The sequence below is a fragment of the Aotus nancymaae genome, unplaced genomic scaffold (assembly GCF_030222135.1).
Source record: "Aotus nancymaae isolate 86718 unplaced genomic scaffold, 86718_ANA_hifiasm-v0.15.2.pri h1tg000108l, whole genome shotgun sequence".
In the NCBI taxonomy this organism is placed as follows: domain Eukaryota; kingdom Metazoa; phylum Chordata; class Mammalia; order Primates; family Aotidae; genus Aotus; species Aotus nancymaae.
Genome location: NW_026988523.1, coordinates 3592776 through 3620065, shown reverse-complemented (window position 1 = coordinate 3620065; position 27290 = coordinate 3592776). Strand labels below are relative to the sequence as shown.

The window sequence follows — 27290 nt, the reverse complement described above, 5'->3', positions numbered from 1 at the left end:
TTGTGTTTTGCTTTTTTATCCAATGTGACAATCTCTGCCTTTTAATTGAGATGTTTTGGTCATCTATATTGAGTGTAATTAGCAATACAGTTAAGTTTAATCCTTTCATCATATTTTTTTACTGTCCTAAATATATCTTTATTTTTCCTGTTTATATATTTTTACCATTTCATGGCTTTTTTGGTCTTAACTGAATATATTTAAATATTCTATGTCAATTTTTTGCTTATTATCAATGTGGTCTTCTTTTTTTTTTTTTTTAGTAATTTCTCAGGAGTTTAATAAAAAGCACCTTTAACTTCTTTAGTCTGCCTTCAAATAATATACTACTTTATGTATAATGTAATACTCTTACCACCAAAGATTTTATTTGCATAAAATTGTGTCATAATTGTGTTAATATTTGTCACAGATTATATTTTTACACGTATTAGCCTTCAATACATTGTTGTTACCATTCTAAACAGTAGATTTTAAAAAGTAAATTACAGTTAAACAAAGGGTTCTAACGTTTGTCCAAATATGCCATTTTCAGAGCTCTTCATTTTTGTTATAGATCCAAGTTTCCATCTGGTATTCCTTTGCCCTTGAAGAACTTCATGACATTTCTTTTAATGTATATTTTCTAGTGACAAATTCTCTCAACTTGTGTTTGTATTTAAATGCTTTTAGGTCATCTCCATGTTTGAAGGAGATTTTTTTCTGTATATTAGCTTCTAGGTTGACATTTTTTACATTCAGCAGTTTAAAGGCACTGTTTCATTGTATTCTTGCTATATCTAAGAAGTCATTAATCATTCTTATATTTGTTTCCCTGAATTCAATGTTTCTTTTTATTTATGGCTGCTTTTACTGTTTTCTTTTTATTACAGATTTTCAGTAATTTGATAATGAGAGGCCTTCCTGTGGTTCTCTTTGTTTTTATTTTGCTTCTTGAATGCATGGGCATTTTGGATATATGGGCTATAGTTTTCATCAAATTGGGAAACTTCTGATTTTATGTCTTCAAATAGTTTTTCTCCTGGGAATCCATTTACATGCATGTTAAACTATGTGATTTATTGTTCCACAGTCACTGAATCTTATATTTTTCTTTAGCTTTTTTTCTCTGCGTACTATAGTTTGTATAGTTTCTCTTGCTATGTCTTCAACTTCATTGATCTTTTCTTCTATAATGTCTAATTGGCTGCTTTTCCCATCTAGTGAAGTTCTCGATATGAATTTCAGTTCTAGAAGTTCAATTTCACTCTTCTTTAGTTTCCATATCTCTTGTTCTTATGTTCGTGCTTTACTAACTTCATGATCATATTTATAATAGCTGTTTGAGTATTCTTGTGTACTAATTCCACCATATCTATTATTTCTGCATCTGTTTCTATCAATTCATTTTTATTTTGGTTATGATCATATTTAATATTTTTTGATTGGTTGCTGAACACTGTGAATATTACATTGAAGAGTCTGTGTATTTTGTTTTCTTCCATTTGAAGAGTGTAGACTCTTGTTTTGAGTGCCAGCTAGATAAATTGAGGTTTTGTTTAAATTTTTCAGGCTTATTTTTAAACTTTCTTAGTGTAGGTCTAGAGTTGCCTGTCTTCTGGAGCTAGTTTAGTTCTACAACTAAGGTACAATATTGGTACACAGGCTTAACAAATGTATGGTCTCTGTCGTATGGTACAAATGTTCTAAAAAGTCTCATCCCTCTGGGTGCCTGGAATTTCAAATGTGGTCTCAAAAGTGTTTTCAGGGAGACAGCTCGGGGATTGTAGAGGTCACTTCATTTTCCTCCTTTCTTATAGAGAATATAGTCCTGTATCTAAAAAGAGTTGTTTCTTATATTTTGTTCAGTTTCTAGTTGTTCATAAAAAGACAAATCAGGTACATGTTATTCTGTCACTGCCAGAAAAGCAAATTTGGTCATCATATTATTAAAAAGATTATTTTTTATAGACTTTGAATTTTCAACAATGAACATAAATTAGTCAACAAATATACACCATATTATTGTGTGAATTTCCTATTGTTTCTGTAACAAGTGAGGCTTTGAAGAATACAAATTTATTACTTCAGAATTCTGTAGGTCAGAAGTTCAGCAAAGTCCCACTGGACTAATATTAAGGTGTTGAAAGGGCTGCATATCTTTTAGGGGTTCTAGGGGAGAATCTGTTTATTTGCTTTTACAGGTTGCCTGCATTCCTTGGCTCATAGCCACTTTTTAAATCTCAAATTAAGAGGCATAGCATCTTCCAATCCCTCTGTAACTCTTACTTTCTTGTCTTCTTTCACTTAAAAGGACCTGTGATTATAGTAAGCTCAACTGGATAATCCAGTGTCATCTCCCATCACAAGATCCTTAAATTTATTATCTTTGCAGACTCTTTTACAATGTCAAGTAGCACATTCAAGGTCCCAGGGGTTAGGAAATGGACATCTTTGGGGAACCATTATTCTGCTGACCACAATTATTAAGTTTTTTTTTTTTTTGGTCATGAATTATTGGGAGAATGTATTATCATTCTTAGACTGTAGTATAAGAAGAGATAATGTATTGATATACACCCCACATGCTCTGGACACTACAACAGTTAGACTTTGATAACACCTAAGAAAATTTAACTATTCATTTTCCTAAGGCCATGTAAACTTCATATGTCTGCTTATGTCACAGTGGATAATGCCTAGTCCACAAGGTAGATCGTATATTTACAGACTATTGGATTTTGCTAAATATAACCCTATTTTTTTTTCAAGTCTTTGATTTTCTCTAACCTACCCTTGATTTATTGAGACAGCTGTAAGCATATCTGACAGTAGTAATTTGTAGAGCTATTACTACTCCCCAAGTACTGTGCTGAAAATTTTATTCTTAAAAGTTATAATAGCAAAATATTCTCCCTGTGACATTCTATATCTCTAGGTGGGACCATGTTTTTCCCAACTGAGACTTAAAACCATCGTCTCTTTTGTCTGATATTTATGCTGATTTTTACTTTATCCACTGAATCAATTGTCAGATTTGGTAGATTTTTTTCCCAAGAAATCTCTCTAAAAATTTCTTGTATATTTGTCTCATTTTAATTCCCACAGCCATCACTGTATTTCAGGCCTTTGTTCCTGTATTTGAATTATCACAAATGTTTCCTAATGAGTTTTCTTGCTTTTATTCTTTTTCCAAACCACCATGCTAGATGGGTCTTTCAAAAGATTCATTCTTACTAAAATATTTTTAGACTCTTCTCAATTTCTGTAGGGTAAATGTTTAACTCTCAGTATGATGTGAAAAACATCACACATTTTAACAATTTAATTTCTCCATGTCTTATCACAAATTCAACCTCCTTTTATTTTGCTCACCTTAACCATTCCAGCTTTCATCAACATGAATAAATTTTTATGGTGGTCTTATGTAGAAATCTTTTAGTAATTTATCAAACTATGTCTTGATTTATCTTTCTGTAATTATATACCTTTTATGTTTTATATTCCAGTCAAATTTTTGAAGGGCAGAATTCATGTTTTATAGATCTTTGAATCTTTTATAATATCCAATACTAATGTTTAATATACATCTAACTTGTGGGTAAAAGAGAATGGGATTCAAGGCTAGATTTTTTTCTGGGGTTTCTTTTGGCAGAGACAGGGGTGGTCATATGAAATAATCAATGTTTCCTAATAAGTAAGTTTCAATAATACCTAGTGTGTATATTATTTTTAGTTTTTAAAAAGCTAATATTTTGTTTTCATATCTTCGTAACAATTCTTTAGGGTTAGGATACATATCCCCATTTTAGCAACTATATGATCTCCATTAAGCAGTTTAATTAATGATGAACAGAGCCAGGTCTCCTTACTTCTTCTTCTGTGTTCTTCTTTTCTGCTCTCTGGCCCCACAGAATTTCTTATTTTATTTAAATATTTTAAGTCTCCATGCAACCACCGTAGTAACCACACAGACTATGTTAATCATTTCTCTCTAAAACTTACCTCATTATTTTGGTTCTCTTTTAGCAGAATAATCTTCCTGTAGCTCATGAATCAAATCTACTTTGTTTTTATAGTAGAACCTAAAAGACTCCTTACTATTTTTACTACACAGCCTTGTATTCTTCATTACTCTGTTCAGTTTACTTTTTTTTGTATAATACAATTAAGAAATGCAAAGTATATTTGGATTGTCTTAAAATTGTCCCAGATATCTCTAGGGTTGACTCATTGTTAAACCCCATAGAAACTCCAGTTTGTTTGACTAAACTCAGGACTGGGATTTGGGGAATTATGATAATTATGGCTCATCTTATGATCCCAGGCCAAGTAATTCATTTTTCTTTGCTTTAGTTGCTTCATCAGCAAAAGGTAAAATCTATTGTGTGTAACCAGAAGGTCGAATATAAAGGACAGAAAAAGCTGTGTGCAGTTTGTGAGCATAAGGATACGTATAAAAGCTAAGTATAGTAATTTCAACTGCCACAGGGGAATATAGTTTTTAGATGTTTCTCCCAGGAACTCCAGCAATAAATACATTTCCCAGCCCCATTTTCCACACAACTCACATAATACATTTTTAGATAGTAAAACTGAGATATTTCAGGATCTCAGATATTGAGATATTTCAAGATGCCAATAATATTAGTGATGCTGATGCTGATGATGAAAATGGTAATTACCATTTGTTGAGCCTGTGTACCATGTTTTGGGATTTATTATCAGCACTGTCTTTATGTAAATCCGTGAGGTATATATTCTTATATCCCTTATGCAAAAAACAAAAACAACTGAAGCTTGGTCAGCATAAGTGGCTTCTTTGAAGTCACAGAACTTGTGAGAGGCAGAGCTAATCTTCATCTCTCTGACCCCAAGCTTGAGCTCATAACCAGCATGCTGCACCACTTCCACCACCAAGGGACTCGGTATACATCAGTGAGCTGTGAAGAGGGAACTACTCTTGTTCTTTGTGACAGTTTGACTCATTTTATAGTGGCTAATTTAACTTGTGGAGCTAATGATATTTTAAGAGAACATACATTCGAAAATAACTGCAAGTTTTAGCTTACTTATATTTTGGCTTCAGTATATGATCCTGTACTCTCTTTGCTGCCTGGCTGGCTCACTGGCCTTCCTTCCTTCATTCATTCCTTTTTCTTTCTTCTTACCTCCCCCTTCTTCCCTCTTCATTTTATTCTGCCAATTTAATGGCTTTGGACTTCAACTGTAGTGGACTTCAACTGTAATACAAGAATTTATTAAATTATTGTTTACTTCCAAGACCTTTTCACCACGTCTCCATTATGTTATAGCAATGTTTTGGAAATGTTCAGGACAAACTTATGGCTTTCTTGACATGGCATCTAATTTGAGATAATACCAATTATTAGGCAATGTGTTACTAATATTAGAACTTTTATCTAAGCAGGTGTTACCCAAGTTCATCGGTATTGAGGCAGAGTTTAAGACATTTTGGCAACACAACAGGGAATCTACTTTGTTCTTACAACAGAACCTAACCTTCGTCTCTTGGCTACATGGCAAAGAGAATTGGCACACACAACTGCACACAGATAGGCAGTCACACAGAAGGCTCAGAGGTATTTATATATTTATTGGCCTCCTCTCTTGTGGAGGTATGAAGACTTTCGGCTCTTATTAGATCCTACCGACCTATTCATTCATTCCATAACTGAACAATAAGCATGGGAGTGAACAAACATATAAACTCTCTAATTTCATGAGGCTTATCCAATATGTATATGTTAGCCATATTTGATGATCTTTACATGTCCTAATATGGGCACAGGACTCGTGAGATTTGGTGACAAAACTCACATTGATATTTACGTTAATTATCATACAAATATTTTTAGTTTGCTACTCCTTGGATAATGTTGTATTTCTCCTTGGATAAGTTTGGTTTACCTGCATTTCTCACCGTCACTGTTGTTTTCTTCAAAAACCCAGTACCCCTCCCCAATACATTCTTCCTTCTCTCATGCATTAATATTCTTGAGAACCCTCTCAGGTTTCATTTTATAGATAAGGAAATTAAGACACAAAGAAATTAAATAACTTTCTCAAGCCTACACAGCTGGTGAGTCATAGATCTGGGATTTTGATTCAGATCTATCTGACTTCAAAAGTTGCATTGTCAACTACAATTTATTCTTGCATCATTTTAAAAGTTTCCTCTATGCATATACCACGAAGTACTTAATCACATGGTATTATGACTTCTCTGAGCTAGTCTGTAACTCCTGGCACAGTTCACACTCCGGTCTATAGGCATGGGAATGATGAAGCATATATCATTCTTAGTGCTCCTTTCAGCTTATGATGGTTCTGATCCATTGCAAAATTTGAGTTTCTAATATCATTCAGTTTCTAGAGAAAAATTAGCCATTTTCACTGGAGAATCTTTTGGTCTTCTGCTTAACCATTTCTACTTTGTAGCATACCCAAGCCATCTAGCAGAAACTTTGTTCTATAAATAACCCTGAAAATTTTGAATGACTGTGTATAATTATCACTTGCTAAAGTGTCTGTAGAATCCTTTTTTTTTGGGAGGGGAGGGCACTTGTGAGCTATCCAAACTGCCAGTGTCCCTAGTCACATCATATATAACTTCTCATCAAGAACAGATGAATAAGAGCATTATCTTTTCTAATAGCTGTTCTGAACTTACACATTTGTTTAATACTGCCTGAGGTGAGGATACTGGGATTTGAAAGTGACCTTATATAAACAGACTGAGTTATTTTTAGAGACATACATAGGCTCATAGCACACAGGAAGAGTGCATGGTTAGGAAGTATGAGACCCAAGCCCGATTACAGAATCACAAGAAAGAAGAGTGAAGAACAGTGTGGTACAATAGAAAGAGCACAACATCAGATTTAGGCCACCTGTTTTACCTTGACAAAGTTAATTAATGTTTCTGGGCCTAGGTTTTCTAATTTATAAAAACGGATAAATTATACTATACAGTGACTATACACAAGAATTGCCAAGGAGATTCTTGAAAACATAGATTCCCAGTTTCTACTTAAAGATTCTCATTTAGAAGATCTGACTTTGGACTAGGAATCTCTGTATTTTAACCAGTTGCCCAGGTGACTCTCTTGCATACGATATTGAAAAAGAGATTGTGTGCTAACCACTCATTGATTCTAAAACTCTATGCTTCTATGGATTTTTGGGTTTACCCTTGTTTTTTTCCTTTTAGGATCCCCATCACAAGGAGGGGAGGGCTACCATCCCAACTGCAAGCTCTCATTTGAGGTTTATGCTGCAGCCAGTAGTGTCCTTGGAGTGTAGTTCAAAGCTGAAGAGAGTGAACCATGGAGCTGGGAGCCACTGGTGGAGGGGCTGGCCTGAAGGAAGGGAAGTGTTTCAGCCAGAATGTACTGATGCACGACCAGGAAACCACAAGACTGGTGAGAACCTTTCCAAAACTGAGCTTTATGATCAAAAGAGGTACAGGAAACAGCTCTGCCAAGAGTCCTTTCTGCTCCTGGCTGGAACCCTGAGCTTCTGAGTCTCTCTGAGTTGACTCCCTAAACCAGATGCTGTCACCCAAGCAGCCATTACTAAAGTATTTTTTTTTGCTTTGCTCTGAGGTGTCCCCACTGGTAGGTGCAAGTGAGTTACTATCTCTTTTTCTCTTTCATGTTTCTTTCTTTTGACAGAAGTTGCCATATTATTGCTCATTCTGAATTTTCAAAGGCCATAGGTTACTGGATTTATGCCCTTTGCCAACTGACTTGTTTGGTGCTGAGGGCCTGTATACAAACACCACATCCCCAAACTCTTATCAATACCTAGATCACCTGATGTGAATCTGTCAATACCCTGGACTTAACAGGATACTAAAGGAAAGATAACTGGCAATGCCTTCATTTCTTAAGTCCCAGCCAATAGTCCTTCTCCCAGGATAGTCTTCCTTTTGTTTCCCCCAAGAAGAGACTCAACTAAGAATTACATAGTTGTCACAAATATAAATCTTGTCTGGATACAAGGTCAAAATAATTGTGTTTCTGTGGCTTCCATTTTTTTTCTTTTTTTCAACCAGAGTAACTACCAGTTGCCATGAAATAAATCACATCATTATATGACAGATCCAGCTAATAGCTAAGACTAGCAGGATAACTGAACCATGTCCTCAGAACTAAATGATGGAGAAATTGGACTGGCCATGGAGCACTTCAAATTGATTGCTTAGTAATGGGATATTTTTCCTGGAAAGACAACAGAATAATGCTGAGTTGTTGGTTCTGTCATGGGCACAGGCTCCCATATACAGGAAAATAAAGGAAGTGTGATGAATTTTTCATCTGGCCTTGTGCCTACTTTCTTGCTTTCTGCATGCCTCCATTTTTAGTCTGCAAGCCCTGCCTAGATAACCAATCACTATTGCCCATGTGGCATAAAACCAACAATTTAAATATACTTCTTACCAAACTCTCAGCAAGTATGAGGTAGCCAACAACTTTTTCGAGATAATAACCTGAGTCTTAGCTTAGGTTTCAGTCATTTTAGGAAACATAAAAAATTCAGTCTCCCACCATACACCCTCTGCAAAGATGTCAGAGGTCAAGTTTCGGGAGAGTCCACGCACAAACTGAGCAGTGATGGTAAAATGTATTTTGAAATATTTCTCCTCTGGGACTGTTATGTGAAGTAGAGCAAACACATTGTGCTGCAGTGCTTTGTGGGACATGCCTTTTTTTGGGAAGTGCTAACTTTATACTCTGCTGACACCAACATTTGAATATAAAACCTTATTTTTTCTCTCACTCTGCTCCACTTTTGGCTCAGCTTATCCTACCAAAACACAGTTCAAAAGACTTCTTTATAGAAAGAATGTTTCAAAAATATAATATTTCCATCTGTTATTTCAATAATACATGCTCTGGGACTCTCTTTATGGACCATTTTCCTTTCTTTGCTCCCATTTAGATGTATAAATATTTAATTCTAAAGCTCTAAGGAACAGTCAGCCAATCGGGTCACTGAATTGTGAACATTCCTAACCCTATAATTTTGTCTGTAGCAGGAACCTCCTGCTGTGGAACTAACTGCTAAGGGATTATAGCAATGTAATCCTCAGACTGTTCCATCTCAAGGTTACTCTGAAGTGGAGGGAAGGAAGCCGTTTTAATTTTGATAAAATAAACTTTATTTTGTAACTTTATTATTTGTTTGTCTTTTTCCTTTCAACACTTCATAATAGATGTGTCTGGTAATTTGAAGTTAGCTTCTCTGGTTGAGGTGCCCTAAACCCCGTATTCTTGTAGCTTTCTTAAGAGGCCACACAGCATTTGTTCCTGTCATTACAAAGTGCAGAGCTTGAGTTTTCTACCTCTCATGAGCCACAAACTGACTCTTATTAACATGTTCAGTTAGGTGCATTCCTAATGGGTGGCAACAGAAGATGCATGGAAATTATCATGCCACCCACATATGCTGGAAATGTTGGACCATGTGCAAAACTTTAAGTTACTTTTCTGCTTCCTAGGCTTTGCCCACCAGATCTTTATTTTGGCAATTATTGAAGCAATTGCATTTAAGGTTACAACAAGAATTTCATGGGAACTCCCTGTATGATGTAAATGGAAACATGTTCCTAGGAATAAAATATCTTTATGAGTGAAGTTTAATATATTTTGAATCAGGCCCAAAGAGATCTTTTGCTGTGTGTGAAGAATAAAGTAAAAATTCCATTAATAAAATTTTATGGCTGGATGGGTAGAGAAAATCTTTTCCAGGTTAAAAATATTTTCATGTTTTTTCTCAAATTAAAAAAATGTAAAGTTATAGATAGTCACTTAAAACTAAGCCTAATTATTAGAATATAGATAGCCAAATATTTTTGGAGATAATAGGGCAAACATGTTTTAGACTTTTAAAATGTCTGTAACTTTGACCAAGAAATTATACTTTCAGAAGTCAACTTATGAAATACAACTTGAAATGCTAGATAAATTTTAAAAAATCATTTTGATGACATTGGAGAGCTATAAGGCAGTCAAAAATTGAGAATTCAAGATTGTCAAAATGATAAAAGAACCAGGAGAGGAGCCTGAAAGTTGGAGCTGCCTTTCCTATCCAGATCAACATTGAGAAACTGAGGGCTGCTTTTGGCAGTTTCATGGAACTGAGAGGACAAAAACTAGATATTAGAATCTGTGAATGTGTCAGGGACCTGATAAACAAACTTTTTAGTTGAGATCCCTAAAGGGATGCAAATTGGAATTAATGAACAGAGTAAGTCCTTCCAGTGACTGAAACAAACTGTCATGTCAGTCTAATCCCTTGTTCTATTAAAGCAATCTTCCTAGGCTAATAGTCCACTGAAAACAAAATAAATACTCTATGGAGGGAGATAACATCACCAAAAGCATAAAGGTATCACTAAAATATTTCATATACAATGTTATCATTTAATAAAATATTACCACACTTTCCAGGAGGCAATGGCAAATGATCAAAACTGAAGAGAAAAAAAAAAAAAACAGGAAAAAAATGAAACAGACCTATAGGAGAGACATTTATTAGAGTTATCAGACATGGACCTTTAAATAACTATGATAAATATTCTAACTAAAAAGGACAGCATGAAGAGAATTGGTACAGAACTGGAATCCAGAAAAATAATTAAATTGGAATTCTAGAGTAGAAATGCAATAACTGAATTTAAAAATTAATCTGTGGGTTTAAGAGCCAATTGGACATAGCCAAAAATAGAATTAGTGAATTAAAAGATAAGTCAGTGAAACTATTCAGAAAAAAGTATAGAGAAACAAAGTAAAGGAAAGCATAGAAGATAAAAGATAGATAGGAAATAATGAAAATATCTATCAAATGAGTAATCACAATCTTAGAAGAAGAAAAAGAGAGAGAACGGGGAAGAAGCAATATTTGAAGAGATAATGGCTGATAATTTTCCAAAACTCTTGAAAAACATCAAGACATAGATTCAAGAAGAGTTATGAATTCCACAAAGAAAATGATGAAGTAAACAACACCATAATAAAATAACCATAATAAAGCTCCTAAAAACCAAGGAGAAAGAAAAAAATATTAATAGCTCTCAGATTTAAAAGTTATATCGATTTTATTGATTTTTAAAAAGAAAAATTACTTTTCAATAGAAATGATAGAAGCTAGTAAATAACAAAGTATTATATTCAAATAGCTAAAAGAAAAGATTTCCTACCTCAAACTCGATACCTGATGAAATTACCTTTCAAAATTAAGGCAAAATAGACACATCTCCAGGCAATCAGATACTGAGAGTTCTCATAATAATTGGGTGTTCATGAAGATAATTCTAATGGAAATTATAATGGCAGAAAAAAAGTAATTCTGCATTGAACCATGGGACTGAAGAAAGAAATAAGGAGAAATTAAAACAGAATACAAAAAATGGAAAGGATAAACACAGATGCTGCTCGGCTCATGATGGGATTCTATCCCAATAAACCTATCATAAATAGAAAACATTTGTAACTTGAAGGTGTGTTTTTGACTTACAATATTTTCAACTTGTAATAGGTTTTTCCAAATGTAACCCAGTCATATGTTGAGGAGCATACTCAGTGAGTACTGGTTTTACACCATTTTAAATTAAAAAAAAAATCATAAGTTGAATCATTGCAAGAACCATTTGTATTTACGTGAATCTGAATAATAATAATGATGATGTCTTGTGGGGTTAGAGAATACATATAGAATCAAAATATATGACTTTGAAAATACAAAATATAGATGTGGATAAAGGAGTTAAAGTCCCAAGTTATTTGCATTAATAAGAAATGGTAAAAGCAGTATTTTATACAAGCCTTTTATATGTCAAGAATGCATGTTATAATATCTAGAGTAACCACTCATAATAGTTAAATCATGCATAATTAATTAAAAGACAAAGAAAACAAATAGTAAAATGACAGGTTTGAAATCAGATATACCAGTAATTACATTAAATGTGAATGCAGTAAATATTTCATTTAGAAGACTAATGTCATCAGATTTGCATTAAAAACACACACAATTGTAGCTGCTTATAAGAGACACTTTAATAAGTATACAAAAAAGTTGAAAGTAAAAAGGTACAAAAATATATACCATGCAAACAACAATTTAAAGCTTGTATATTGGTGTTAACATCATGCAAAGAATATTTAAAGGTGAGAAAAATTACAATAGGCACAGAAGGACATTTTTTACTGGCAGTATACCAAGATGATATAATAATCCTAAATGTTTATACAGATAAAAACATAGTCTTCAAATATAGAAAGCAAAAAAAGAATTAAAAGAAGAAATAGATTCATCCATAAGCATAGTTAGAAAACTTAACATATCTCTATTAATATCTGTTAGAACAAGTAGACAAAGTCAGTGAGCAACACAATTAAGAAACTAGACTTGCATGACCTATAAAGACTACACCTTCTTTTTTTTTTTTTTTTTTTTTTTTTTGAGACGGAGTTTCGCTCTCGGTACCCAGGCTGGAGTGCAATGGCGCGATCTCGGCTCACCGCAACCTCCGCCTCCTGGGTTCAGGCAATTCTCCTGCCTCAGCCTCCTGAGTAGCTGGGATTACAGGCATGCACCACCAGGCCCAGCTAATTTTTTGTATTTTTAGTAGAGACGGGGTTTCACCATGTTGACCGGGATGGTCTCAATCTGTTGACCTCGTGATCCACCTGCCTCGGCCTCCCAAAGTGCTGGGATTACAGGCGTGAGCCACCGCGCCCGGCCCTACACCTTCATTTTTAATGTACCTGAAGCAATGCTTTGTGAGTATCAAACTTAGAGCGTATGTGAAGGCTTTTTAAAAATGGATTTCTCTTGGAAATGCCATGCTGTTGCTTCTAAATATAGAACAAACTTTGTTAAGCTACCCTAACTGACTCTCCTGGCTTTCTGTAAAGCATACTCACTAATGCCTGTAGTTTACCAAAGTCTGCAGCTAGTAGGATACTCTCCAATAAGCTTATATACCTCACATCCCACAAGTTGAGTTATATGCTTATCATGAGTATGTTGTTTTTTAACCTGTTTATACCAGTTGTACTATTTTTTATATTGTTTAATTAAATAGTACATAAAATGATAAAAGATATATTGGAGAAATCAATAGTTTCTATAAGTACTTTGCAAACACTTGATGAATGTAAATGGCCAAGACATTCTTAAATTAGAAAATGATTGGGACTGAAAAGATTGGAAACAAGTTATGTAAATGACGATGTAAGCTGCTTCACATTGTCTTAAATTTCTCTCTCCAGGTGAGAGAAACCAGAAGTTAAAATCATAGACAATACTGTATGTGGTTTATGGGTGTGGTTAATGAAAGAGAGAAAATTGAATATTCCAATCAGTGGCTACTAATTAAAAATAAGGGTTTTGGCCTTCCATTGAAATATTGGCAGAGGAATAAAGCTTAATGTTTTAACTTAAAATAAGAAGTATGGATTAGTTTGCTAGTACTGTTATACAAAAGTACCACAGACCGGGAAGCTTGAACAACAGAAATTTATTTTCTCACAATTCTGGAGGCTAGAAGTTCAAGATTCAAGGTGTCAGGAAGGTTTGCTTTTTCGGAAGCCTCTTTAGTTTGTAAATGACTTATCTTCTCCTCCCTGTGTCTCCATGTCCTCTTCTTTCTATGTGTATCTGTATTCTAGTATCTTATAAGAACACTAGTTACATTGATTTAGGACCCATCCTCATGACCTTCTTTTAACATAATACCTTTTAAAGACCTTGTCTCTAAATAGTCATATTCTGAGGTACTGGGGATGGGGACTTCAACATGTGAATTTGGGGGTGGGAAGAGGTAGGGCACAGTTCTGCCTATAACAGTGTATAAGTGTGATTTTTATGATTCCATGCTTTTACCAATTTTATAAGTGGGATTTAAATTATGTGTACACATGGGTATCGAGTAGAATGATAGATACTGCAGACCTGGAAGGGTAGGGAATGGAAGCAGGTTGGATGATGAGAAATTACTTAATGGGTACAATGTACATTAACCAGGTGATAGACACACAAAAGCTCTGATTTCACCACTACACAATATATATCCATGTAAAAAAATTATGCTTGTACCCTACGTATTTATACAAATAAAATTTTTTAAATAGAAGAATTTGAAAAAGTATATGTCTCAAATGTGTTAACCATAAGCATTTTGAAAGATTCTGCTAATAGTGTGGCAGGGTTCCTTGGTGAGTCCAAACTGAGATTCGTAGTCTAGTGGCTTGTAGAGGTGAAGAACCTGTGATCTCTGCAAGTATCTGTTTGCATGAATTGATATCAGTATAGTCATCCCTCAGTATTTGTGGGGAATTGGTTCTAGAACCCCTTATAGATAGCAAAATCATAGATGCTCAAGTCTCTTATATAAAATGGAATAGTATTTACATATAACAGATGCACCTCCTCTTGTATACTTTAAATCATTTCTAGATTACTTATAATACCTAATAAAATGTAAGTGCTATGTAAATAGTTCTCATACTATATTTTAAAATTTGTATTATTTTTATTATTGTAGTCTTTAAATTGTTTTTTCTCAATATATTTTATCTGTGGTTATTTGAATCCCAGGATGCAGAACTCATGAATATGGAGGATCCATATGTACAGGCTTTTGTGTAGGAGGCAGAGAGAGGTGTTATGAGTGAGAGCAAAAATCAGGGTGAACAACAATGGCCAAGACAATGGCATGATGTCTTCTTCTCCATCTGGTCTAATCAATTTGTTTTTAGCCTTTCTGTAGAGAGATACTATAGATCAAAGCTGTAGGATCTATTTCCCAGAAAGACTTTTGGGGACTCTGCACACAAGCAGAGATGCTATGAGGCTCAGTGACAAAGTGCAACGTAGAATAGGAAAGAACTCTCTCAGTGCTTCATATTACAATGTAGGTCTAGCAGTCTGAGGGACAAAATGTTCATCAGCACAGATTGCTTTGCCTGGTAGGACAGGGCACTGTCAGAGCACTCAGATGCAGAATGCCTTGACAAGGAGACTGTCAAAGAGATGTATGAGCCTACATATTTCTCCCACACAGGAAAACCTGTCTTGGGATCTTGCAGAAATAACTGGGAAACCCAGGAGCAGGAAAAAAAAAAGTTCTTTAAAAATTGAGTTTGTTTTTTTTTTTTGAGACAGAGTTTTACTCTTGTTGCCCAGGTTGGAGTGCAATGGTGTGATCTCAGCTCACTGCAACCTGTGAGTCCCATGTTCAAGTGATTCTCCTGTCTCAGTCTCTGGAGTAGCTGAGATTACAGGCACCTGCTACCATGCCCAGCTAATTTTGTATTTCTAATAGAGACGGGGTTTCCCTATGTTGGCCAGGCTGGTCTCAAACTCCTGACCTCAGGTAATCCACCCTCCTTAGCCTCTCAAAGTGCTAGGATTACAGGCATAAGCCATGGTGCCCAGCCAAAAATTTGGTTTTTAAATGTTGATGACTTTATTTATGGCTACTATCATTTGGGTTACAATTATAAACTTTTTAAATAAAGGTTTCTAATTGTTCCTTTGATACGTTTTTTTCACCATAATATGATGGAGATGTGACCTCATAATTTTGGCAAATGTTGACTTAAGAATTTTCTTGGAAATCTTTGTGTGTATGGAAAGGATTTTTAGTGTGTACTGTGCTACATGGCCCAGCCTTCACTTTCAACCTCACTTTGAGATGGAAAGGATAATTATTTCTCTAGCTGCTGGGTGTGCTGCTACATAAAAGCGTTTATCTGTCAGCCTTCTCTTGGAATTCCTTCACTGATGTCACACCACCTTTCCAGGGAAGCTTTTGTCTAATGAATGGAGGTTATAAAAGCCCTGCCTTTGGCCCCAACTTGTACAACTCTGAAGAAACATTTCAGTTTCAGAACTGCCACTGAGTTCAGATGAATCCTTTTTTGTGACAGTGCTAACAGTCTAACAAAAAATAAGCCAAATGTTCATAATAACAGAATGAATAAATAAATAGTCCTTCATGTGTATAATGGAGTACTAAATAACAGTGACTATAATCAAACTACAGTTAGATGAATCACCATGGATAAATCTCACTCAATGAATGTTGAGTAAAAGAAGCAAGACACAAAATGGTATATATTGAATAGAGATACTTTTTAAAAACATATATTAACAAATACATACTTAGTTTTACATCTGTTGATATATAAGAGTAGAATTGCTAGGTCATAGGGAATACATATGTTTATCTTTAATACATAATATCAGTTTTCTAAATTCACTGTACTAATGAAGTACAAAAATGAAGTACTAAATAGTAATGATGATCAAACTACAGTTGCATGCATCAACATAGATGCATTTCATTCAATGAAATGTTGAGTGAAAGACGCAAGTCACAAAAAAGGTATGTGTTGAACAGGAGTATAAATTTCAAAAACAAGCAGAAATTATCTTTGGTATTATAAATCAGAATTGTTGTTACCGTTTGTTGGGAGCTGGGGTATAGTATAATAACTAGAAAGACATGCAAGGGAGCTTCTGGGAGTTGTGATGAGTTCTCATTTTTTATCTGTTCCACCATTTACATGGATGCATTTACTTTGAGAATATTTAAGTTGTACAATCATGATTCATGTATAATTCTTACGTTTTTTGAGAAAATCTATGAATGCACATGTATAATTCAGTAAAGGAAGGGGAAATACTCTGAAGGGAGTTTTGTTGGGAAAACTACTTTTTTTCCTGAGAAGGGATGAGAAAGAAGTTTGGAAATAGTTCATTTGAGCTCAACTTGCTTTAAAGGAATTTTTAAGAATTTGGGGGCTACTCCATGGAAACTGGAAATTTTTTAAAATCAATGTCTAGGCCTGGCAGAGTGGCTCACACCTGGGATCTCAACACTTTGGGAGGCTGAGGCGGGCAGATCAGGAAGTCAAGAGATTAAGACAATCCTGGCTGACATGGTGAAACTCTGTCTCTACTACAAATACAAAAATTAACTGGGCATTGTGGCACACACCTGTAGTCCCAGCTACTCGGGAGGTTGAAGTAGGAGAATTGCTTGAACCCAGGAGGCAGAGGTTGCAGTGAGCCGAGATTGCACCACTGCACTCTGGCCTGGTGACAGAGCACAACTCTGTCAAAAAAAAAAAGAAAAAGAAAAAATCAATGTCTAAGGGTTATTTCCCTTTTCAGTCTTTCTAGAATTAGTTTTCATTCATGACTTCTGATTCTTGAGGCTTTTAGACTTGAATACTCTTTCTTAACTGAGGCATTCCTTTTATTAATATTGACTAATGAAGAAAAATGTGGCCATTTACATGTTGCTCAGTGTAGCCTGTGATTTAGAGCACTGGAGAGTCCCAAGGATGGATCATTGTTTGATAAATGGAGTAGTTATTTAACACTGCATCTGCCTCCTGGTGCAAAGACCCAAAGGGAAAGATGCAGGTGATGAGTAGGCATTAAACTTTCTTAGAAACTAACAAACTTGAAAGATATGAATAGAAACCTTTGAAACCTCTGGGTTACTGAGAGAATAAAGGGAACCAGATTGAGAAGCCTCTGAAAGTAAACTCCAAAGAGGAATGCTAAGCACCAAAATAATCCATTCCTGGGAGACCCATTCAGGCAAGGGAAAACCCGTAACAGATAATCCCCCCATCCTGTTTTTACTTTGAACATGTTTCTAGAGGCTGGAAAACTATCTCAACTGACAAACTGATGCTTATAGCACAGTTAAGAATGTAAAAATTTAGCTTGAGCTATAAATTCTATCCAAGAAACCAAGAAGCAGAGTAATAGACAATATAGGAGCTCTACAGTATAGCTAAGGTATTTCTTCAAAGCAGAGAAGGAGTCCCCAATGAAATGCAAGACAGAATTTCCTAGTTGTTTCTTCTTATAAATAAACATAATCAAATGCCCATTTTTCAGATACAAATTACAGTGATGCACCTATAGATGTATCAATGTTCTCAGCAATGATCTTCAATCAGTTTGGTACGATTTTTATCTTTGCAAAAAGAAATCTGAAAAACAGAACTACCTTAGTATTTTGTGAAGAAATTTATACTTTCTCTAGATTTTTTGCCATCTTTTAATGTGATGGGGAAACAAATTTTTTCAGGAAATGAGAACAAATAAAAATAAGACTTTTCCCTGGATTTACATTTATACTTTCTCCAGCAGATATGAAATCAGTGTGACAAATCAAAGGGAATGGTGCCCCTATCATACTTGTTTCCTTAGTGCTCTTCTTGGAACCTGTGTGTCAGTTCTGTAGAGCTTGCTACAATCTTTAACTCCTCTAGAGAGGATTTAAAGTATATGGGAGGATGAGCATAGGCTTCAAGGTAGTGACATGCATTTCTTTCTGGAATCATCCTGATAACCACTGTTGTCAGGCATCACTAACAAAAATACTTCATCTTGTTCCTTAATAGGTTTGGATTATTGAGGTTTCAGAATAACTTAGAGACTCACCTGGCTCACAGAATCTTGGGAAATTTGATCGTCCTCAACATGGAGGTGGTATCCAGCAAGAGAGCATTGCAATGTCCCCAGCCCGGCTCAAAGAAGAACATTTTGATAAAGGCTTATGTAAGTAAAAGTGCTTCCTTCATTTCAACAATCTCACGAATCCCTCTCAATTTGAACTCTCTTACCCATCATCCAACAACACATCACACCCACAGCAAACTGTGAGAATTATTATTTTTCTTGGAATAATAACCTTTCTGTTCCCTGGCTAAAAGGTGGAAAGGTGGATAGCTGAGGTCTACCTATAGTATCCCATTTCATTAGTTACAGTGAATGGATCTAGAATGGGTACATGACCTAAGAAAAAGCACTCATAATCCTTCCCTGGAACTAAACATATTCTCTAAGCTTTCCAAGACAGGAGGATAGGAACCTGGGGCTGCTAGCAGAAGTGTGCAGAGAATGTGCTTGCAGAGTGAAGCCAAGTGGAGACAGTTGTCAGACAGAGACAGAAGATATCTTGTGGCTTTGAGTCTCTGGCTAAAGGTCCTGAGGCTCTGATTCTTGTATTTCTCATTTCACTTGTGTGAATTGGTCATGTATGCTCCAGAGCTGAATTTTCTTTTTCCACGAGCCAGTTAGAGTTTATTTCTGTCACTAGCAACTGAAGAAAATCTTAATGAATAAAATAGCATTATCAAGAATAATAGGAAGGCCAAAGTCAGTTGCTTCTAGTTTCGAGATACAGTAGTCCCCTCTAATCTGTGGAGGATAGTCCAAGACCTCGAGTGGTTGTCTGAAGCCAGTGATGGTACCAAACCCTATACAGTCATACTTCAGTATCTGCAGGGTATTGGTTTCAGGACCCCTGTGGATAACAAAACCCACAGATGCTTAAGTTTCTAATGTAAAGTGGTGTAGTACTTGCATATAGCCTATGCTTATCCTCCCGTATACTTTAAATCCTCTCTAAATTACTTATAATACTGGATACAAGGTAAATGCTATATAAATAGTTGTGATACTGTATTTTTTATTGTTCTATTTAAAAAATACAGTTTCAATCCACTGTTGGTTGAATCCGTGGATGCAGAACATGTGGATATGGAGGGCCAATTATATATATTGTTTTTTTCCCATCTGCTGACCAAGATGGCTACTAAGTGACTAATGAGTGGGTAGGTGTGGATATGCTGAGCAAAGGGATGATTCACATCCTGAGGGGACAAAGTGGAACAATGTGAGATTTCATCATGTTAAACAGAATTACATGTGATTGAAATCTTATGAACTGTTTATTTCTGGAATTTTCCCTGTACTATTTTCAGACCCTAGCTTGGCCACGGGTACTAAAACTATGAAAAGGGCCACAGCAGCTCATGCCTGTAATCCCAGCACTTTGGGAGGCTGAGGCAGGCGGATCACGAGGTCAAGAGATTGAGACCATCCTGGCCAACATGGTGAAACCCCATCTCTACTAAAAAATACAAAAATTAGCTGGGTGTGGTGGCATGTGCCTGTAGTCCCAGCTACTTGGGAAGCTGAGGCAGGAGAATTGCTTGAACTTGGGAGGCGGAGATTGCAGTGAGCCGAGATCGCGCCACTGCACTCCAGCCTCGTGCCTGGCGGCAGAGCAAGACTGTCTCAAGAAAAAAAAAAAGGCCACAGTGGATAAGTGGGTACTGCTGTATTTATTTCCACCATCAAATCCAAATGGCCTCTCTCTGTATGCGCTTGGTTATTGGATATTAAATACCTAGCATGAGTCTTGTGATAATTTCCAAATAGCTGGGGCATACCATAAAGCTTTTCTCTAAGAGCTGTGCTTCTCAAACTTCAGCGTGTTCTTGTGTTCTCTGGGGCTAAGGATTTGCTTTTTTTTTCTTTTTTTAAAAAGTCTCAAATAGGACAAGATATCTACATTATGCCCTTAACTGGCATAAAGAAGACAGTCACACATCTGCTGTATTCTAAGTACTGTGCGAGGCAGGAGAAATTTAGTGTGTTTAAAGGTAGCTCAGACCTCAAGTGACTGATTGCTAAGAATATATAAAAATAATATCATTTACTGCATTTATTATTAGTTAAAAAATAGTGGTTGATACAAATAATGGTTGATACTATGAGTAAATCGGGAATAAAAAAGCCTCTGTATGAATATATGCTTTAATTTCTATGAAGGAGTAGAAATAACATGGCAGGTGTATATTTAACTTTTTAAGGAACTGCCAGACTGTCATCTAAAATGGTTTCATCATTTTGCATTTCCATCAGCTATTCCAGTTCCTCCACATCCTCACCAATCCTGAGTATGGTCAGACTATTTAATGTTATACATTCTAGTAGGTGTGTAGTGATGTGGTTTTAATTTGCATTTCCTTAATGACCAATAATATTGAGCATCTTTTTGTGTTCTTATTGGCCATACAGATATCTTTGATGAAGTGTGTGTTCAAATCTTTCCTCATTTTTAAAATTAGGTTGTTTGTTTTCTTATTACTGAGTTTTATGTGTTCTTTATAGATTCTGGATACAAATTCTTTTTTGGATATATGATTTGCAAATATTTTCTCCCAGACTGTGGCTTGTCTTTTCATGTTCTTAACAGTGTCTTTCAAAGAGCAGAAATATTTAATTCTCATGAAGTACCATCTGTCACTTTTAGGGGCCTGTTTAATGGATCATGCTTTTGGTGTCTTATCTAAGAAATCTTAGCATAATCTAAAGTCACAAAGATTTTCACCTATTTTTTCTTCAGAAGGTTCTATAATTTTAGGATTTACATTTAGGTCTGTGATCATTTTTGAGTTTATACATATGATAAAAAGTATGATGATAGTCAGAGTTTGCATTTGAATATTCAACTGTTCCTGAACCAGATGTTGAACAGTATCCCTTCTCCACAGAATCACCTTTGCATCTTTGTAGAAAATCAGTTATCTATATATGTGTGAATCTATTTTTAAACTCTATTATTTTCCATTGATTTATTTTTATATTTTTATGCCAATACCACACTGTCATGATTTATGCAGCTGTAAATAAGTCCTGACTTTAAAAGTTTATTCTATTCCAAAGATGTTTTGTTTGTTTTCTTTTCTTTGCAATTTCATATGAATTTTATACTCAGCTTGTCTATTTTTTAAAAAAGTCCTACTGGAAGTTTGAATCTATTGAATCTATCGATCAATTTGGGGAGATTTGATGTCTTAACTGTATTGATTTTATTTACTCACAAATACAGTATCTCTCTTCATTTCCTTGGGTCTTCTTTAATTTCAGCAATATTTTATAGCTTTTAGTTTATAGATTTTGTAAATCTTTTGTCAGCTTTATCCTTCAGTAGTTCATATTTTCTGATGCTATTGTAAATTATATTTTTATTTCAATTTATTTTTTGTTTTCAGCATATAGAAATAACATTTATATTTGTTTATAATCTTGTATACTATAATCTTCCTAAACTCACTTATTAGTTCTAGTAGCATTTTCATAAATTCCATATGACTTTCTTCATAGATTGCCTTATTATATGTGAACAAATACAATTTCTGCCTTTCCAATCTGGACAACTTTCATTTATTTTTCTTAACAGTCTTTACTGACTAGGTAGAGCCTCCAGTATAATGATACACAGAAGCAGTAGAGTGGGCATTTTTATTATCTTCTATTACTTAAGGGAACACACTTAATTTTTCACCATTAAGGATGATGTTAGCAATATATCTTTCATAGATTCCCTTTTTCAAGTAAAGAAAGTTCCAGTCTGTTCTTAGTTTATTGAGACTTGTGATAATTAATGGATGTGGATATTGTCAAGTGCTTTTCCTAAATCTATTGAAGTGATACATGGTTTAGTTTTTATAGTTTCATATGGTAAACTACATAAATTGATTTTTTACATTAAACCAACCTTGCATTCATGGAACAACCCCACTTGTTCATGATATATTATTTCTTGTTTTGCATTGTTACATTTGCTTGGATGAAGTGTTGTTTAAAATTTTTGCATCTTTGTTTATAAATATTACATTTATCATTATCTTTCTTTATGTCTTTTTTTCTGAATTGGAATCCCAATAATACTAAAACCAAATAATAAATTGGGAAATATTATTTCCTCTTCAATTTTTCTGAAAGAGTTTGTACAGAATTGGTATTACTTCTTCCTTTCATGTTTGATAGAATCCTATAGATCAACAACTTAAATAAAATGGACCGATTTTTTTGATAGAAACAAATTACCAAAACTCCCTCCAGAAGAAATAAACAATTTGAACAGTTCTAGTCTTTGTTATAAGATATATAAGGACACTTAATTTGTAGTTAAAATCTTCACAAAGATTATAATTTCCCTTGGTAGGTGCAGTCATTTTCTTCATATTTCTTGTACTTGGAATTAATTGATCTTCTTGGATATTTGAGTTTACATTTTTAATCATTTTTTAAATGACCATTATTTCTTCAAGTATCTCTTTTGCACTTCCTTTCTGTCTTTCAGATACATCTATATTAGGCTGATTGAAGTTGCTCCATAGCTCACTGGTGCTGTTTTATTTATTCTTTAAATTCTTTCTTCTCTGTGCTTTATCTTGGGAAGTTTATTTTTGGTTTTGTATTAAAATTCATTTATATTTCCTTCTGTAAGGTCCTATCTGCTTCTAATTTAATCCAGTGTATTTATCATCAGACATTTTTGTTTTCATCACTAGAAGTTTGATTAGGTTTTTAAAAATTTCTTTTATGTTTTTACATAATTCTCTGAACATATGAAATGCAGTTACAGTAAATGTTTTTATATCCTTGTCTGCTAATTCAAACATGTGTGCCAGTTCTGTGTCAATTTCAATAGACTGTTTTCTCTCCTCATCATGGATTCAGTTTTCCTGCTTCTTTGCATTCCCGATAATTTTTGATTGGGTGCCAGACATTGTGAATTTTACTTTTCTGGGTACTGGTTATTTTTGTATTCCTCTAAGTATGTTTGAGTTTTCTTTTGGGATGCAGTTAGGTTACTTAGAAACAGTTTATCTTTTTGTGTATGACTCTTGAGATGCATTACGTGGGACCAAAGTATTATTTGATCTATCACTAGTTATTCCATACCACAGAGGAAAGATTATTCTGAGTACTCTTTTTAATTCATTGTGAATTATGACATTTTCCTATGGTGATAAGGGCAGATACTCTTCCAGATGCTGCGTAATTGCCACATGTTATTATCATTAAACTTTTCAGGTAGTTATTTCCCTAGCTTGGTTGGTTTCTTTATATGCATGCACTGATCAGTACTCTAATGAATTACTCAAGGGGGACACTTTGCAAGTTCTTGGACTTCTTCTTTTGTGCAGCTGTGTACTTCCTGGTTCTCTGTGTTGTGAACTGTAGCTACCTTGGTCTCCCTGGACTCTTAGCTCTGTCTCTTCAACTCAGGGAATCCCCTGAACTCTACCTGGATTCTCTCTTCATGTGCTAAAAGCTGTCAGCTCTCACAAGGCAGAAATCTGAGGTAATTGTTGGGTTCACCTTACTCATTTCCTGTTTCTCTGGGACCATTTTTCTCTGTTTCTTAATATCCAGTATCTTAAAAATTATTGTTTCATATACTTTGGTTATATTGGTTTTTCCATAGAAGATGGTAAGTATTGTCATTATTATTCTTCCTAAGTAGGAAGTGCGGGTCTTGTGACAAATTATATTTAAAAGCAATATAGCAGATGATGAGAGGGTTTGAACAATTTATAATGACTCCAAATATTTTTCCTACTCTAGTGTATACACTAGATTTGACATCATTCCTTAAACACAGACTTACTAGAGCAATGAAGCAAATGATTCTTATTCATCACCCTCCCCACTGCAATAGATTGAATAGAGAAGGAAAATTTGTTAAAGAGGTTCTAGGAAGAATTAAAGAAACACCTGTCTCCACCAAAAAAATTCAGGCCACCATTCCTTCAGTTTTTGTAGTTTCTACAGAATTACAGAGTATTCATGACTTGATACTTTGGAGTTGATCTAAATATTATAAAAGGAGTAACTATCACTGCATCTAAATTATTATAAAAGGAGTAACTATCACTGTATCATTTCAAGGAACAGATAGCAAAAATTCTACATGTTGTTGTCTTTTTTACTTTCTATCGAGGCTTGTGGGTCCTTAGTGTATTTCAAAATGTTTATTTAAATCTCTCTGGTTGTCTCCTTGTGAGTGATAAGTAGTCCTGACTGTACCCCTAATCTTAAGTGTTTCTCATAGTAAGCAGGGCTTTCAAAGCCACTTCACCATCCTAATCCACTTCCCAGTGTAAGTAAGTTCTAGAGGGGAGCTCATACACTAGGTGATTTCCTTGCTCTGGGATCCATAGAGTGATTTATGGTTCCTTACAGGAGAAGTTTCAGTGAAGAGTTCTGTCATCCTTAGGCATACATTTTAAGGGTTGGACTTCCTATTTAAAGGCAATTAAATGAGGGGCCTTACTGTTTTAGTTGGATTTTAGGTAAGCTATTCCTGTGGACAGTTTTTCGGTGTTTGCTATGGCCAAAGCTTTTCATTTACATTTGATATTCTTGTAATCTTGTGCTAGTCCCTTACCCCAAAAATATTATATTTTAAGCTCTCTGCCTTCCTAGATGGCAGAGTCATTAGCAAAGCCCCTGAGACTAGTTTGGTCATTTTGAGCAACAGCAGTTTTGCATCACAAACTTTCATTTGGGTCTATAGAGAGGACCTTGATTTTTTAGGCCTGGGGTGCTCTTTTCTTTGATCACTTTTTCAGCTTCAGTTGGTTCATCATGTTTTCTTTCATTCTCTTCCACCAACTCAGGGATTTGTCTAGTGTCCAGTATAGAGAAGTAGGATTAAAAATGGCTCAGTCAGGCTGAGGAGAACTGAGTTAGAAGGGGCTGAATCTGATTAGGATGCTAAGTTGTGAAATGCTATCTACTTACAAAGGTATAATTTGTATAAGAAAATGGTCATTAATGTCCTTGCCACCTAAACAGTTTTGAGATGGCCTGTTAGAGAATAAGAGATTATGTGGGGATAAAGGAAAAGGGTTGTCCAAAGTGTGCTGTAGGGGAGAATCACTTGATCCCATGAGGAGCTGGTAATAAAAGGCAAGAAACTTTCTATTTGAGTGTGCCCTGGTGAATTTGATCAATTACATAATCACGTTTTCTCTACCCTAAAATATGAACAATACTCTTTATTCCAATTCCAAAGTGCCTTTTCCCTCAAAATTATTCTTAACCAAATAACTGCATTTGCTAAAACCAACTGGAATTTGTAGTACACTGGCAAGAAAGTCACATATATTTATCTTTATTTTTAATTAAATTTTCATTAATTCTCTCTTAAATCCTATGTGAAAACGTGCGTGTTAGTTTCCTATTCCCATTGTAACAAATTACCACATACACAATGCAGATTTGTTATCTTATCCTTCTGGAGGCCAGAAGTTTGAAATAAATTTTAATTGGGTACAGTCAAGGTGCCAGCCAGATTGGTTCTTTCCGGAGGCTCTAGGGGAGAATTCATTTCTTGCTGTCTTCCACCTTCTAGAGACCATTTACATCCTTGGGATCATGGCCATATTCCTATATCTTCAAAGCCAGTTGTGTAGTATCTTCAAATCCCTTTCTCTCTATCCTTCATCCGTTATCATATCACTTTCTGTCTCCCTCATCTCCTGCCTCCCTCTTAAGAGAATCCCTATGATTATATAGGGCCCGCTTGCATAATCCAGCATAACATGTTTATCACTAGTTATTTAATTTAATCACACCTGGAAAGTCTCTTTTGCCATATAAGGTAATATTCACAGGCACTAAGGATTAGGATAAAGGCATCTTGGGAGGCCTCAGTTCAGGCTACCACACATGATATTTGGAGAAATGGGAATATACTCAGGAGTGTGCTGGCTCCGTATGTACCTTCATGTAGCACTCTAGCCTTTTCCCACATGACCTCATTCTTTTACCTTATATTAAATGCCTCACAGGATCAACTGTATTCCCTCTCTAAAATAGAGCTTGGAATACCATTTGTTGCTTGACATTATTTACTGTTACTTCATTTGCATGTAGTTTTGCTGCTGATTAAAATGCTTACTTTTTTTCTAAGATTCTCACTCATCTAATTATTTTTAAAAAGTATTGAACATCTTTCATGATCCAAATACTACATTAGGCAATAGATATACAAAAATATATAGAATTTGGCTCTAACCTTTAGGAGGCTTATGGTCTAGAGGAAGAAGTAGAGGCTCACTCAAGTTTTTTCATTCAGCACATAGCAAACTTGGATCCAACTACAGATTTGATGTCAGAGAAATGACTCATTTAGTAAATGTAACTATTTGGAATATTGCTGCATAAAAGGTAGGAAGTGTCTCAGCTCTGGATGACTTCCAGTGAAAAATCCAAACACTTTGTGAATCTGATTCCATCTTCTCAGAATCCTATTTACTCTTACACACAATTCTAGTAATTCATTTTCTCATTCAATGGCCCACTGGAAGCAGAAAGTAAGACTAGGTACTTGTTGCGGGTGGGAGAGGGAGGTAGGTGGAAAGAAGAGGGTTGGACAAAGTGATAGCAGTGGCAGAATAGAGACATCTGAAAGCTTAACAGTGAGTGAGAAAAAAATGCTTGCAGAAAACCAACAGAAGCAAGGATAGAATTTTTAGAGTTTTTTATGTAATACCTCATTTACTTCCAAAAAATTAGAGACAACTCTATTAACTCAGTATTCTCCAGTGACATTTCTGGCTTAAAGTATAGTTATCTGGTACTCATTGATCCTACTG

General features: G+C 35.0%; 1 long non-coding RNA gene across 6 annotated transcripts in view; it reads left to right on the top strand.

Annotated features, from left to right (window-relative positions):
* LOC105711706 (uncharacterized) overlaps positions 1-27290 on the top strand; it is a 285757-nt gene that overhangs the window by 60139 nt on the left and 198328 nt on the right. For all 6 annotated transcript variants that reach the window (XR_010340352.1, XR_010340355.1, XR_010340353.1 and 3 more), the window contains 2 exons: positions 7214-7424; positions 18444-18600. This is a non-coding gene — a long non-coding RNA (uncharacterized LOC105711706). The remainder of the gene's footprint in view (positions 1-7213; positions 7425-18443; positions 18601-27290) is intronic.